The following is a 12,520-nucleotide window of genomic DNA, read 5'->3' on the forward strand; positions in this document are numbered from 1 at the left end:
AAGGAAGTTTAAAACAGTAAAAAAAAAAGTTAGTAAGGCTGAAGTCTTTTTTTTTGGCTGCACCAAGCAGCCTCCTGGATCTTCGTTCCCCAATCAGGGGTCAAACCCATGCCCCCTACAGTGGAAGTGCAGAGTCCTAACCACTGGACCACCAGGGAATTCCCTCAAGTCTTATTAATAACTTTAATGATGTCAGAATACATTTACTATAGCAAATTATTTGCTCTAATGAGAGAAATATGGCCAAAATCCAGTTAGAATGTGTAAATGTTTATCTCCTACACAAACCTTATAATCTGCCTTTGGCCATAGGATGTATATCTATAACATATTCAGAGATAAATATTTTAAGGACATTAAATTATTGATTACATGTTAATCAATATGTATAATAAATAATGAAGTCAGACCTAGTTTCTAAATAGAATATTTTATCCCCCAAATATTTTATTTTCCAAAACATACTTTTAGGCTTACTGGCATACTAACAGGCTTTAATCCTGCTCTTAGGGGTTCAGAATGGACATTCAAGCATAATTCTGTTACCGAAAAGTTTTACAGAAAACTGACCTTGTTTCTCTCTGCTACATAGGGAGAAAATGACCTTGTTTCTCTCTGCTTTTTTCTTTCTCTCTGATAAATAGAAATGTATTTACATGACAATTTTTACTGTAATTGACTTTTTTTGAAAGTACACGTAAGTTTATTTTATTTTTCTAGGATTAATAGGACTATGTCTTTTATTTTCTAAAACCATTGTTACTAACTGATAGGTGAAAATTAGAGGATTAATATAACATATATGATAAGAATATTTTCTAAATTACAGCTGTACTTGATATAAAGTTAAGAAATGGAATGGAGACTTTTTCAAAGAAAATAGTTTATGTAAACCCTGATTATTTGTACAAATTTAGTATGATTAGATAATTAACCACTGTTTTAGAATAGAAAAGGCTAAATTTGTTTATACAAAATTATCATCTGGCCAATTCTGGGCAATTCTACCTTACTATAAACTACTGTTAATCCAGGATGATCAGCAAGACCCAGTGGAAATCATCTCTGATGTCAAGAAAAAAAAAGAATTATTCTGTCAAACTGATATTAGGCATTGCATACAGCAAGTAAAGTTGAAGTAGTACCAAAATTTAGAGGAGAGTTGAAGTTCAAGAAACTCATGAGCTAAGAATCAGAATCCTAGACTGGAAAACCAAGCAAAGGCTAAAACAGAGGATTTGCTCAATGTCAGACTAGAGCTGGGGCTTAAGAGTTAAGAGACCATGAAACAAGGCTATATGCCTGAGGGACATACATGGAGTCCTAGTGCAAGCCCCCCAAGAGGCAGTGGGTTACCAAAGTCTTTTACTTTCTGAGTCAGAGGACTCTTTCTGTACTTTCAACTTCAGACAGAACTAGTTTCAGAGTGTTGCCAGTGAAGGCAAGTCAGCATTGTGCTCAGTGGTTAGGTAACTCACCCTCCAAGGCTGTAAGAGACTGCGCCAAAGCCATTGGGAATGTTAGAAATTCTTGAGGTAAAAGAGAGGATTCAGTCATCTTGTTGAACCCTATCCAACTGATGTAGCTATTATTGCTGTAATTTGAGCCAGGCCTTGCTGTAGTGCTGCTGACCAAGGCAGAATAAGCACCATAGTAATAATTAGTCTTCAGAGCCGAAACACGCTAAGAAATTTCAGGAAAATACCACATTGGGGTTGTTTATGTGAAAAAACCAAACTACTTGTTTATGTAAACAAAGAATAAGAAATCCACCCTGCAAACCATCATTAAATAAGCCCAAAATATAGATCAATGAAAAGGAAAACTTTTGTGTGACAGTAACATTCTGGGTATCCCAAACAATTTTTATTGTGTTTACTTCTACCCAACCTTTGTTTCTACTGAGCATATTCATAGATGATTTTTTGAAGTCAGGTTGATTTTTAAATCCAGGTTGTTTTATAATTCCATGCTGAGATTGCTTTCTATTCATTAGCTTTTTGAGAACATTAAGGCAGAAACACCACTGAACAGCATCTACTTTGAGGCTTGAAAATAATGCCTTCTCTTTCTAAAACAACTTGAAATAGCCTCTTGTTAGGAAAAAAAACTTCCTTCTGCATCCTTTCAGCTTCTCTCTAGAGTATGATCTGTGCAGCTTTTTTTAAAAAAATACAACATACAGTAAGAAACATACTTTGTACGTGATATTTTATACAAGAACACTTCAGGTGTGTTATTAGATGTGACTGATTTTAACAAATCCTATTAGATTTGTATCAACTAGTTACGTGTTATATTCATAGTCTTTTGTGAGTCATCACCTTTTTGTTTAAAAGATGGCCTATTTTGAGCCTTTGTGTAGGTACATTCCTATTTTTGTGACAGAAAAAACCTTTAAAACTGTCCCAAACATAAAAATAATGGCTATCAGACATATGTTTTGTTTTAGTGTGAGTTATCATTACTGTATTTGTTTAGTTGTAAAGGTGGACATTTAGCGTTCAGTACAGTTTTCAATAAAAAATAATAAAAATTGGTGTTAAAAAAAACATATTATACTTTGTAACCTAATACATGTATGCATAAGTACATATAATTGAAAAAAAATTTTGCAAAAAAGACTTATCCACTCTGATATTTTCTTTTTTTCCTAATAGAGTTGCATCTTCAAACAGAACAAAACAAAAATCACCCACTAATGGGTCATGATTCTCAATTTGAAAAGCATTACTCTGGGATAGGTTTCTCCTACATTTCTTCCTTATGCAAAACACTCTCATACCTTAACTATAAAAGCCTGAGAATGTGTTCTGCTTTTGCCTGTGGTTATAGTTAAACTGAAAATAGTAAATTACTGCACACATTGTTCGCATTTTTCTTAAGGCAAATTTTAAGGTAAATCAATATGTTATAATAATATAAAATGAAATTAAGCCATTCAAAATTAGAAGTAACTAGATTTCTTTACATTGACATCCTGTATGAACTCAATAAATAATTCTTAACTGATTACGGATCATTTCCCTGTAAGTATCTGTGAGTTTCTAGAGGACATTGTGTGTTCTTAGGATATATCTGTTAAGTTTCTAGTTAATGTAAAATTTACAGCTTATAAGTGGAATATTATATATGTTGGTGATATATTTCTTCACATCTTTAGTTAAAGTTTATTAAGTGTGAAGTACCTTCCCCTTTAGCACTGTTTTCCAGCATGTATCACTAACCACTAATGGAATTCATGTTAATGTGAATTTGATAACTGAGCCAAATCTGACTTCATGATGCTTTAGATTATAAACTTGAATACAAGTTACAGAAATGGCCTGAATTCATCTAATTATGTATCAGAAGCCAATTCACATTCAGTTATTCCTGTGCATGCACTCTTTCAGTTTATGAATAAACTTTTGAAAAGAAAGAAAATAGAAAAGATGGGGTTTTCTTCCTAGCCAGATTGTTTAAATTGTATGTTCTCTGAAGTAGAAATGATGTTTTAATTTTAGGAGAGTAAGTGATAATAGTAAGTGACACAGTTATTAAGTTGGTAAAGCCAGTATTTGAGTACAAATCTAATTCCAGAGCCCAGGAGCTTAACTACTATGCTATATAATCTTCCACTATGCTATCCTATGATGGTATGTACCTTTTTTGAAAGAGATTTTATTCTGTTACCTCCCTCCCCCCAAAATAGTTTACATTTATGTATCTTTTGGGGGTAGGAAACATAAAGCTAACAAGATTGATTGATTGACTTTTAAATTTTTATTTACTTGTTTTTTGGCTATGTTGGGTCTTCGTTGCTGTGTGCAGGCTTTCTCTAGTTGTGGTGAGCGGGGTCTGCTCTTTGTTTCAGTGTGGGCTTCAGGCTTCTCATTGCGGTGGCTTCTCTTGTTGCCAAGCATGGGCTCTAGGTGCATGGGCTTCAGTAGTTGTGGCGCAAAGGCTTATTTGCTCCGAGCCGTATGGGATCTTTCCGGAGCAGGGATGAAGCCCGTGTCCCCTGCATTGGCAGACAGATTCTTTTTTTTTTTTGGCACACGGGCTTAGTTGCTCCGCGGCATGTGGGATCTTCCTGGAGCTGGGATCGAACCCGTGACCTCTGCATTGGCAGGCGGATTCTTAACCACTGCGCCACCTAGGAAGCCCCGGCAGACAGATTCTTAACCACTGAGCCATGAGGGAAGTCTCAAAGCTAACAAGATTTAAATTGCCAGATTTTAACTTGTGTTAATTTTTTTTAATTAGGGAATTGATATTACTACTTAGAATCTGTTTTGAAAATCTGTTTCTTAAGACTTTATGTATTGCATTTCGTTTTGCCTAGAGGCATTCTTTTAAATGTAATTACATTTTTTATAATAATAATAGTATGACCCTATTTTGTAGAAAATGTGAACAATATATAAAGTATAAAGAAGGAAATAAATAGACATAATCCTGCCACCCAGAGAGAGAATTTAGACTAACATTTTGGTGTATCCTCCTAATGTTTGTTTGTTTATTTATAATGTTGAGGTCATACAGCGTGTACAATGTTAATTTAATGTATCAACTATGTATTGTAAGAAATAAAAGGAGCCCAATCTCACTGTGCAGAGGAGATCACATTCTGTAGGCCTCCAAATTTTTACATGGTAAAAAGTTGCCAGTGGAGTATAGGCACACCTTATCCTGCCTCCCACTCCACAAATCCATCCCACTCTTTTCAGCCCCCAGATATAAACAATTTTGTATTCTGCATTTTTCACTAGTTATATACTATAGTTATTTTCTCATGCTATTAAGAGCACTTTGAAAACATTGTAATGGTTATATAATATTCTGTATTTATAGCTATGCTGTGACTTAAGAATTTCTCTATTTGGAGATGTTTAGATTGTTAGAATATTTTGTCAGAGCTATATACTCAGTAATAGGAAGCAGTCCAGGTGTGGGCACTTAGTGCTAGACCCATACAAGTACTTGCTACCCATACGAGGTACCTGGAAAGTCATTCCATTTGTTTGTAAAGAGCTTCCCTGTGCAATCTTAAAGAATTTGTATTTCCAGAGCTATAAACCATGATGAAAAGAGGGACAATTTAGGCCAGAGAGGGAATAATAATAGTAGCCCTTTCTTTTATTTGCATAATATTTTATGATTTTCAGTGAACTTTCACAAGTGTATGTTATTTAACTTACTCTTCTCAGTTCCTCAAGGTAGGAAGTATTAATCACATGTTATAATTGAGAAATTAATGTTGAGAAAGAACTCCAAAAAAGAAATTTTCTGGATGGACAGTTGTTGCTTCACAGGCTTCAATAACTGACTCTCCTATAGTAGAGGATTCTTTGCTTATTTGTTTGTTTAGTTAATGGAGCAGAGTGAAAATACTACCCTAAAGTTTGATCTACTCAGGGTTGAAATTTAATGCTTTTCAGTATTTTAACAACCATCAAATTGCCCAATCTAACTTTTTTTTATAACTTCCGGAAATGTTTAGAACTATCCTTTAGATATGTTACAAAGAAAACAGGCTATTTTCCCAAAGTAGTATTAATTCATTAATCTGAACACAAATTCAGTACAGTTGCCTTTTTTTAAAACTAGTTCATATTTTTGTCAAGAAAACACTAGGTCTATGCTTTAAGTGACAATCAATTTCCAAAATTCGATTTTCTTTAGGAATCCTTCACTAGAATATGTATAATATTTCTTGGTTTCCTTCGGCCTATTGATGTGAACTGAAATTTGGAGAAACTTTCTGATTTGCTCTTAGTTCTTCCTAGTCAATTTATATACTCCAGAAATGGTAAAGCACTCAAGGAAGGGCTACATATAATCAGCAAGCATCAGAATTGATGTTGTTCATCTGAAAATAGAACCGTATAAAAACCAGGTTATACTGAAAAAAAAAAAGAATTTATTTATACACCCACAAACTGCAGCTGTGGGAGTCAGGTAGTTAATCCTTCGTAAAAGAAAGCTTATCTGAATGGTTTTCCCCATTTTAATTTTTTCATAAAAAGATAAATTAGTGCTTTATTTTGCAGCCTCACTGCAAATTTAAACTACATTGAGATACCACTTCACATGCATAAGATGACTATGATCAAAAAGAGATAATAACAAGTATTGTTGGTAATATGGAGAAACAAGAGAATGTAAAACATTGCTTATGAGAATGTAAAATGGTACAGATGCTTTGGAAAATGGTTTGATGTTTTTTAAAAAGTTAAACATAAATTTACTGTATCACTCAGCACTTTCACTCATGGAGCTATTTAACCCAAGAGAAATGAAACATGTCTGCACAAAAACTAGTACACAAATATTCATAACTATTATTCACAGTAGCCAGAAAGTAAAAACAATTCAAATAGCCATCAGCTAGTAAATGGATAAACAAGATGTGGAACATCCATCAAATAGAATGCTATTTAGTAATAAAAAGGGAATAAACTACTGATACATGTTACAACATGAACACAAGGGACGACTACATATTGTATGATTCCATTTCTATGAAATGGAAATTTTTGCCTCTAGAAAGGTAAATGCCCAAACATTATGCTGGGAGATAGGAACAGGAAATGTTTATTAACTTAGCTTCAGTTGGACATCTTCCAGTATTCAAAAAAAAAGGTGGAAACTTTCCTTCTTTAGGGCCTTCACCTATGCTATTCTCTATACCAGGAAAGCTAGAAAGTTCTGCCTCTTCTTTACCTGGCTAATATATGCCAGTGATTCAGGTATCAGCTTAAATGTTGTATCTTCAGAGGCACTGTATCCTTACCTCACAATTTAATCAAGCCTCACTGTGATACTATCTTCTAGCACCCCTTGCTATCTTTTCATAGTATTTATCACAATTGTAAATCATTCATTTATTCAACAAGTACTTATTGAGCCAACTCCTACATGCCAGGCACTGTTCTAGTCTCAGGCTACAGGAGAAAACAAAGCATGGAGCACATTCTAGCGGGGAGACAGATAATGAACAAATAAGCAAGTATGTAATACATGAAGAGATGATAAGTGGTAGGGAATACAGTAGGACGTGGTGAGAGAGAGGTTGGGGGAGGGGTGTCATCTGTATAGTATCTTCAGGAAAGTTCTATAATAAGATGACATTTGAGCAGAATGAATGAAGTTGAGTTTGAGTTTTGAATGAAGAATATACATACCTTTCAAAGTTAATATTTTCTTGGTTTCCTCTTTTTCTTGATAAATCCCAGTCCTGTAAATCAATATTCTCAAATTTTGAATGGCTTGATGTTGTGTCTGATAATTCTTCAAAATAAGAGATACAGAAAATGCAAATAATTTAGTTAATCTCTTGTCAGCTAACATTTGTAAATTTGTATTACATAGCATCTTATTACTCCACTTTGGCAAGTTAAAAGATATTAGCATTTTCTCCAAAATGTCAGAATCATTTTACATTATTACCAAATTCTATCCCACATCTATGAATGTATAAAAAAACAAAACAGTGGTAATTTCTTATATAGAAATGGCAAGAAGTAAGAAAAGAGGCTAATTTACTAAAACTAGAAAAATAAACCTTTTGCCATGATGAAATTGAGACTTTCTTAAACATCATACAAAAACACAAATTCTGACTACTCCCCTTTCCTCCCAGAGTCTTAAGTTATCAATCTACTTGTTTTGATGTTCATCTTTTATATCTGTAGAGAGCCATGTGTTACCTATCAAGAGTTATTTTTTATTGGTAAGGGCATTCTTGTATATCTATGGAGATAGGATATCACTTTTATAACCTCTCCCTTCCTTACCCTCAATTATTTCTTCTTCAGCAGTAGCTTAAACTATAATAAGATTGAAACCTGGTAAGCTTCTGAAGTAGACAAGAAAAGCTAGTTGGTAGACATGATTGTGAATCAGAACTGTGGTCTGTTTTGTCCTAGAAACTCCTTTCTTTTCTTTTAATTTTTAATATGGAAACTCCTCAGTAATGTTTTATCCATTCAGGCATCTTCTGAAACAAATATACCCAGGAAAAGAGGTTGAAAATGGAGAATGCTCTTCTTTTCATTACTTTATATGTAGAAGGTTGAGACTAAAGATAAGGGGGGAAATTAAACAGAAGAAACTTGTTAACAAAAAGAAAACAAATTTATGGAAGAGATCAGCAATCATATGTCACTTTAGCATTGTGGACTAAGTTTTTTCTTTTTTTTCTTTTTAAGAACGTTTATTGAGATACAGTTAACAGACAATAAACAGCATATATTTAGAGTGTACAATTTGGTATCCCAATCTCCCAATTCATCCCCCCCCCAATCCTCCCCACTTTCCCCACTTGGTGTCCATGTGTTTGTTCTCTACAGCTGTGTCTCTATTTCTGCCTTGCATTTCCTCTTTCATAGTTGTTAGCATTTGCCTTATGTATTGAGGTGCTCCTATATTGGGTGCACATATATTTATAATTGTTATCTCTTCTTCTTGGATGGATCCCTCGATCTTTATGTAGTGTCCTTTCTTGTCTCTTGTAACATTTTTTATTTTAAAGTCTATTTTATCTGATTTGAGTATCGCAACTCCAGCTTTCTTTTGATTTCCATTTGCATGGAATATCTTTTTCCATCCCCTCACGTTCAGTCTGTATGTGTCCCTAGGTCTGAAGTGGGTCTCTTGTAGACAGCATATATATGGGTCTTGTTTTTGTATCCATTCAGCCAGTCTGTGTCTTTTGGTTGGTGCATTTAGTCCATTTACATTCAAGGTGAATATTGATATGTATGTTCCTATTACCATTTTCTTAATTGTTTTGGGTTTGTTTTTGTAGGTCCTTTTCTTCTCTTATGTTTCCCGCTTAGAGAAGTTCCTTTAACATTTGTTGTAGGGCTGGTTTGGTGGTGCTGAATTCTCTTAGCTGTTGCTTGTCTGTAAAGCTTTTGATTTCTCTGTCGAATGTGAATGAGATCCTTGCTGGGTAGAGTGTTCTTGGTTGTAGGTTCTTCCCTTTCATCATTTTAAATATATCATGCCACTGCCTTCTGGCTTGCAGAGTTTCTGCTGAGAAATCAGCTGTTACCCTTATGGGAGTTCCCTTGTATGTTATTTGTCGTTTTTCCCTTGTTGCTTTTAATAACATTTCTCTGCCTTTAATTTTTGCCAGTTTGACTACTGTATGTCTTGGAGTGTTTCTCCTTGGGTTTATCCTGCCTGGGACTCTCTGTGCCTCCTGGACTTGGGTACCTATTTCCTTTCCCATGTTAGGGAAGTTTTCAACTATAATCTCTTCCAGTATTTTCTCAGGTCCTTTCTCTCTCTTCTCCTTCTGGGACCCCTATCATGCGAATGTTGGCACGTTTAACATTGTCCCAGAGGTATCTTAGGCTGTCTTTGGTTCTTTCCATTCTTTTTTCCTTATTCTTTTCCACATCAGTGATTTTCACTATTCTGTCTTCCAGGTCACTTATTCACCCTTCTGCCCCAGTTAATCTGCTGTTGGTTCCTTCTAGTGCATTTTTCATTTCAGTGATTGTGTTGCATATCTCTGTTTGTCTGTTTGTATGCTCTTTAATTCTTCTAGGTCTTTGGTAAACTTTTCAACCTTTGCCTCCAGTCTTTTTTCAAAGTCCTGGATCATCTTCACCGTCATTATTCTGAATTCTTTTTCTGTAAGGGTGCCTATCTCCTCTTCATTTAGTTGTTTTTCTGGGGTTTTATCCTGTCCCTTCATCTGGTACACAGTCCTCTGCTTTTTCATTTTCTCTATCTTTCTGTGGCTGTGGTTTTCAGTTCCACAAGATGAAATACTGCCGATAAGGCTTGATACTGCTGTCTGCCCTCTTGTGGAGGAAGCTATCTAGGAGGCTCGTGGGTGTTTCCTGATGGGAGGAACTGATGGTGGGTAGGGCTGGGTGGGCAGAGTTCAGTAAGACTTTAATCGGATTTGGTGGGCAGAGCTCAGTAAAACTTTAATCTGCTTGTCTGCTAATGGGTGGGGCTGTGTTCCCAGCTTGTTGGTTGTTTGGCCTGAGGCTACTTAGCACTGGAGCTTACAGGCTCTTTGGTGGGGCTAATGGTGGACTCTGGGAGGGTTCACACCAATGAGCACTTCCCAGAATCCCTGTCTCCTTGGTGAGCCACAGCTGCCCCCACCTCTGCAGGCAACCCTCCAACACCAGCAGGTAGATCTGGTTCAGTCTCCTATGGGATCACTGCTCCTTCCCCCTGGGTCCTGGTGAGCACACTTTTTTGTGTGCCCTCCAAGAGTGGACTCTATTTCCCCCAGTCCTGTGGAGGTCCTGCAATCAAATCCTGCTGGCTTTCAAAGTCTGATTCTCTGGAGATTCCTCCTCCCATTGCTGGACTCCCAGGTTGGGAAGCCTGACGTGGGGCTCAGAACCCTCACTTTAGTGGGTGGACTTCTGCAGTATAACTGTTCTCCAGTTTGTGAGACACCCACCCAGCATTTATGGGATTTGATTTTAATGCGATTGCATCCCTCCTGCCATCGCATTGTGGCTTCTCCTTTGTCTCTGGATGTGGGGTGTCTTTTTTGGTGAGTTCCAGTGTCTTTCTGTTGATGATTGTTCAGCAGTTAGTTGTAATTTCAGTGCTCTTGCAAGAGGGAGTGAGCACACGTCCTCCTACTCTGCCATCTTAATCCTATCTATGGGTGAAGTTTTGTATGCATCTTCATTTTTGGAATTTACCAATTATGATAGATTTTTTAAATCCATTGGATCAATGAGATGGTAAAAAACAAATGAGACAAGCACTTGCCTTCTGAGCACAGTCATAAGAGTATCCTTGAGAGCTTTTTAAGTACAGTGTACAGATTCCCCAGCCTCACCCCAGATCAAAAGAATCAGGACGAGCCCAGTGTTTTTATTTAATCAACCAACACTAAGCCATAGAATTGCACTTTTGAACCACTGCTCTAAACCATTCAGTTTGTAGCTAATAATAGGAGATAGTACATTGTATTTTTTGCAAACAAGATTGGTTTTAATGTATCCAAGTTATTGGTGTCTCCTTCAGTGGAGTCAGTTTTCAAGACATACAGTGGACTAACCCTTGTGACCTTATAGCATTGCCCAATTTTGTTTTTGTTTTTGCCTCATTGAAAAGTTTAACCAAGCTTGATACCCACCTAGTTCATCAGATATGATTTCAATACTGACAGAAATATAATCCAGCCTCCAAGGATTGAGTGACAACATTTAGATTATTCAAAAGATTGTGTGGTGGGCTCTGAAAATCATATCAGGCTATGAAAATCCAAGTGTTAAAGCAATGTCTGCATCATCGATAGAAAACACTTACACATTTTGGTTTGTTTTTTAAAAATCAGTCACAGTATTTTAAGTCTCATCTCCTCAACTGAAGTGTAGTACCTTGAATGCAGAAACCATGTGTCTCAGGCTTCTTCGTGATCTCAGTGCTTGTACAGTACCTTACTCAGAATTGTCACACCTAACACTTGATGATAATATTTTCCCACTAACCATGTCTCTGCACAGAATGAGCCTTTTCCTGTTACATTTTGTGAAGAACAACACAGACTCATTAGGGCAGCCGTGTTTGTGATGCTGCCAGTAGTTCTAAGATGATCCAACACACTCTTAACATTCATCTTACTACTAAGATTGTGAGCCAATAGGTAAGCATCAAATACTATTCTAGAAATCTTGATTACCCCTCATTTTCTCTTCATTTTAGAAATTACAGATCTTGCTTTCAAGCTTTCAGTGTTTTTATTCAGAAGAATGTTTTCCCTAGCAAAAGTAATTGCTTAGCAGCTTCAAGTTGACCTTTCACATGTATTCAGTGTTCACAGTTGGCACCAGGCAGAATTCCCATAGCATGCAAAACTACAAGGGAAAGAAAGGAATAGAAATCATACAAATAGAAAATGAGAGTTTTTTTCCCTAAAAATTAAAGTTCTCCATCTGTTAGTATACTGGATGTAGTAAAATCCTAGCTATATTTTAAAGAAATCTGTGTTAATTTAGAATTTTTGAAATCAATTATTTTAGATAGATAGGTGTATGTCATAAATTAATATACCAAATTATTTTGGATTTCTTTAAAAAGAATAAAAAAGCCCTAAAGTTGAGAAGGTCAGCCACCTGTACATTTCAAAATGTTTCATTCTTTCTCTGGACTTATTAATGGGTTAGCCTTTAATTAGCCTAGTTCATTTAATTAATCTAGAATTTAATGTATTTGAAGTAAAAAAGATATTTTACAGTACTTCCTTTCATATATTGAAATGCCTATTGAGATATTTGGGAAAAAATTTATATGTTGGAGTTGCAAATTCTCTGAATTAGAAATGTTTATTTTTCTAATTTTTATATTATAATCTCTTATAAGTAAGCAAATTATAAACACCATAGCCTGTTTATCAGTAATTGACATTTGGGCATAATTGCAGTGTACTGAAACCATATTCAGTTTGTGCATTTTATGTGAATTTGTTTATGAGCTATTTTACCCTGGAAGGTGACAATCACAAAAACTATAAATACGTATGTATTGTTTTGCTTTGGTTTTG

The 12,520-nt window shown here is 35.5% G+C and overlaps 1 protein-coding gene across 5 annotated transcripts in view; it reads left to right on the forward strand.

The window, feature by feature from the left end:
• Window positions 1-12,520, forward strand: part of RSRC1 (arginine and serine rich coiled-coil 1) — a 441,996-nt gene that overhangs the window by 382,899 nt on the left and 46,577 nt on the right. The window lies entirely within an intron of this gene.

Source organism: Hippopotamus amphibius, chromosome 6 (assembly GCF_030028045.1).
Source record: "Hippopotamus amphibius kiboko isolate mHipAmp2 chromosome 6, mHipAmp2.hap2, whole genome shotgun sequence".
NCBI lineage: Eukaryota > Metazoa > Chordata > Mammalia > Artiodactyla > Hippopotamidae > Hippopotamus > Hippopotamus amphibius.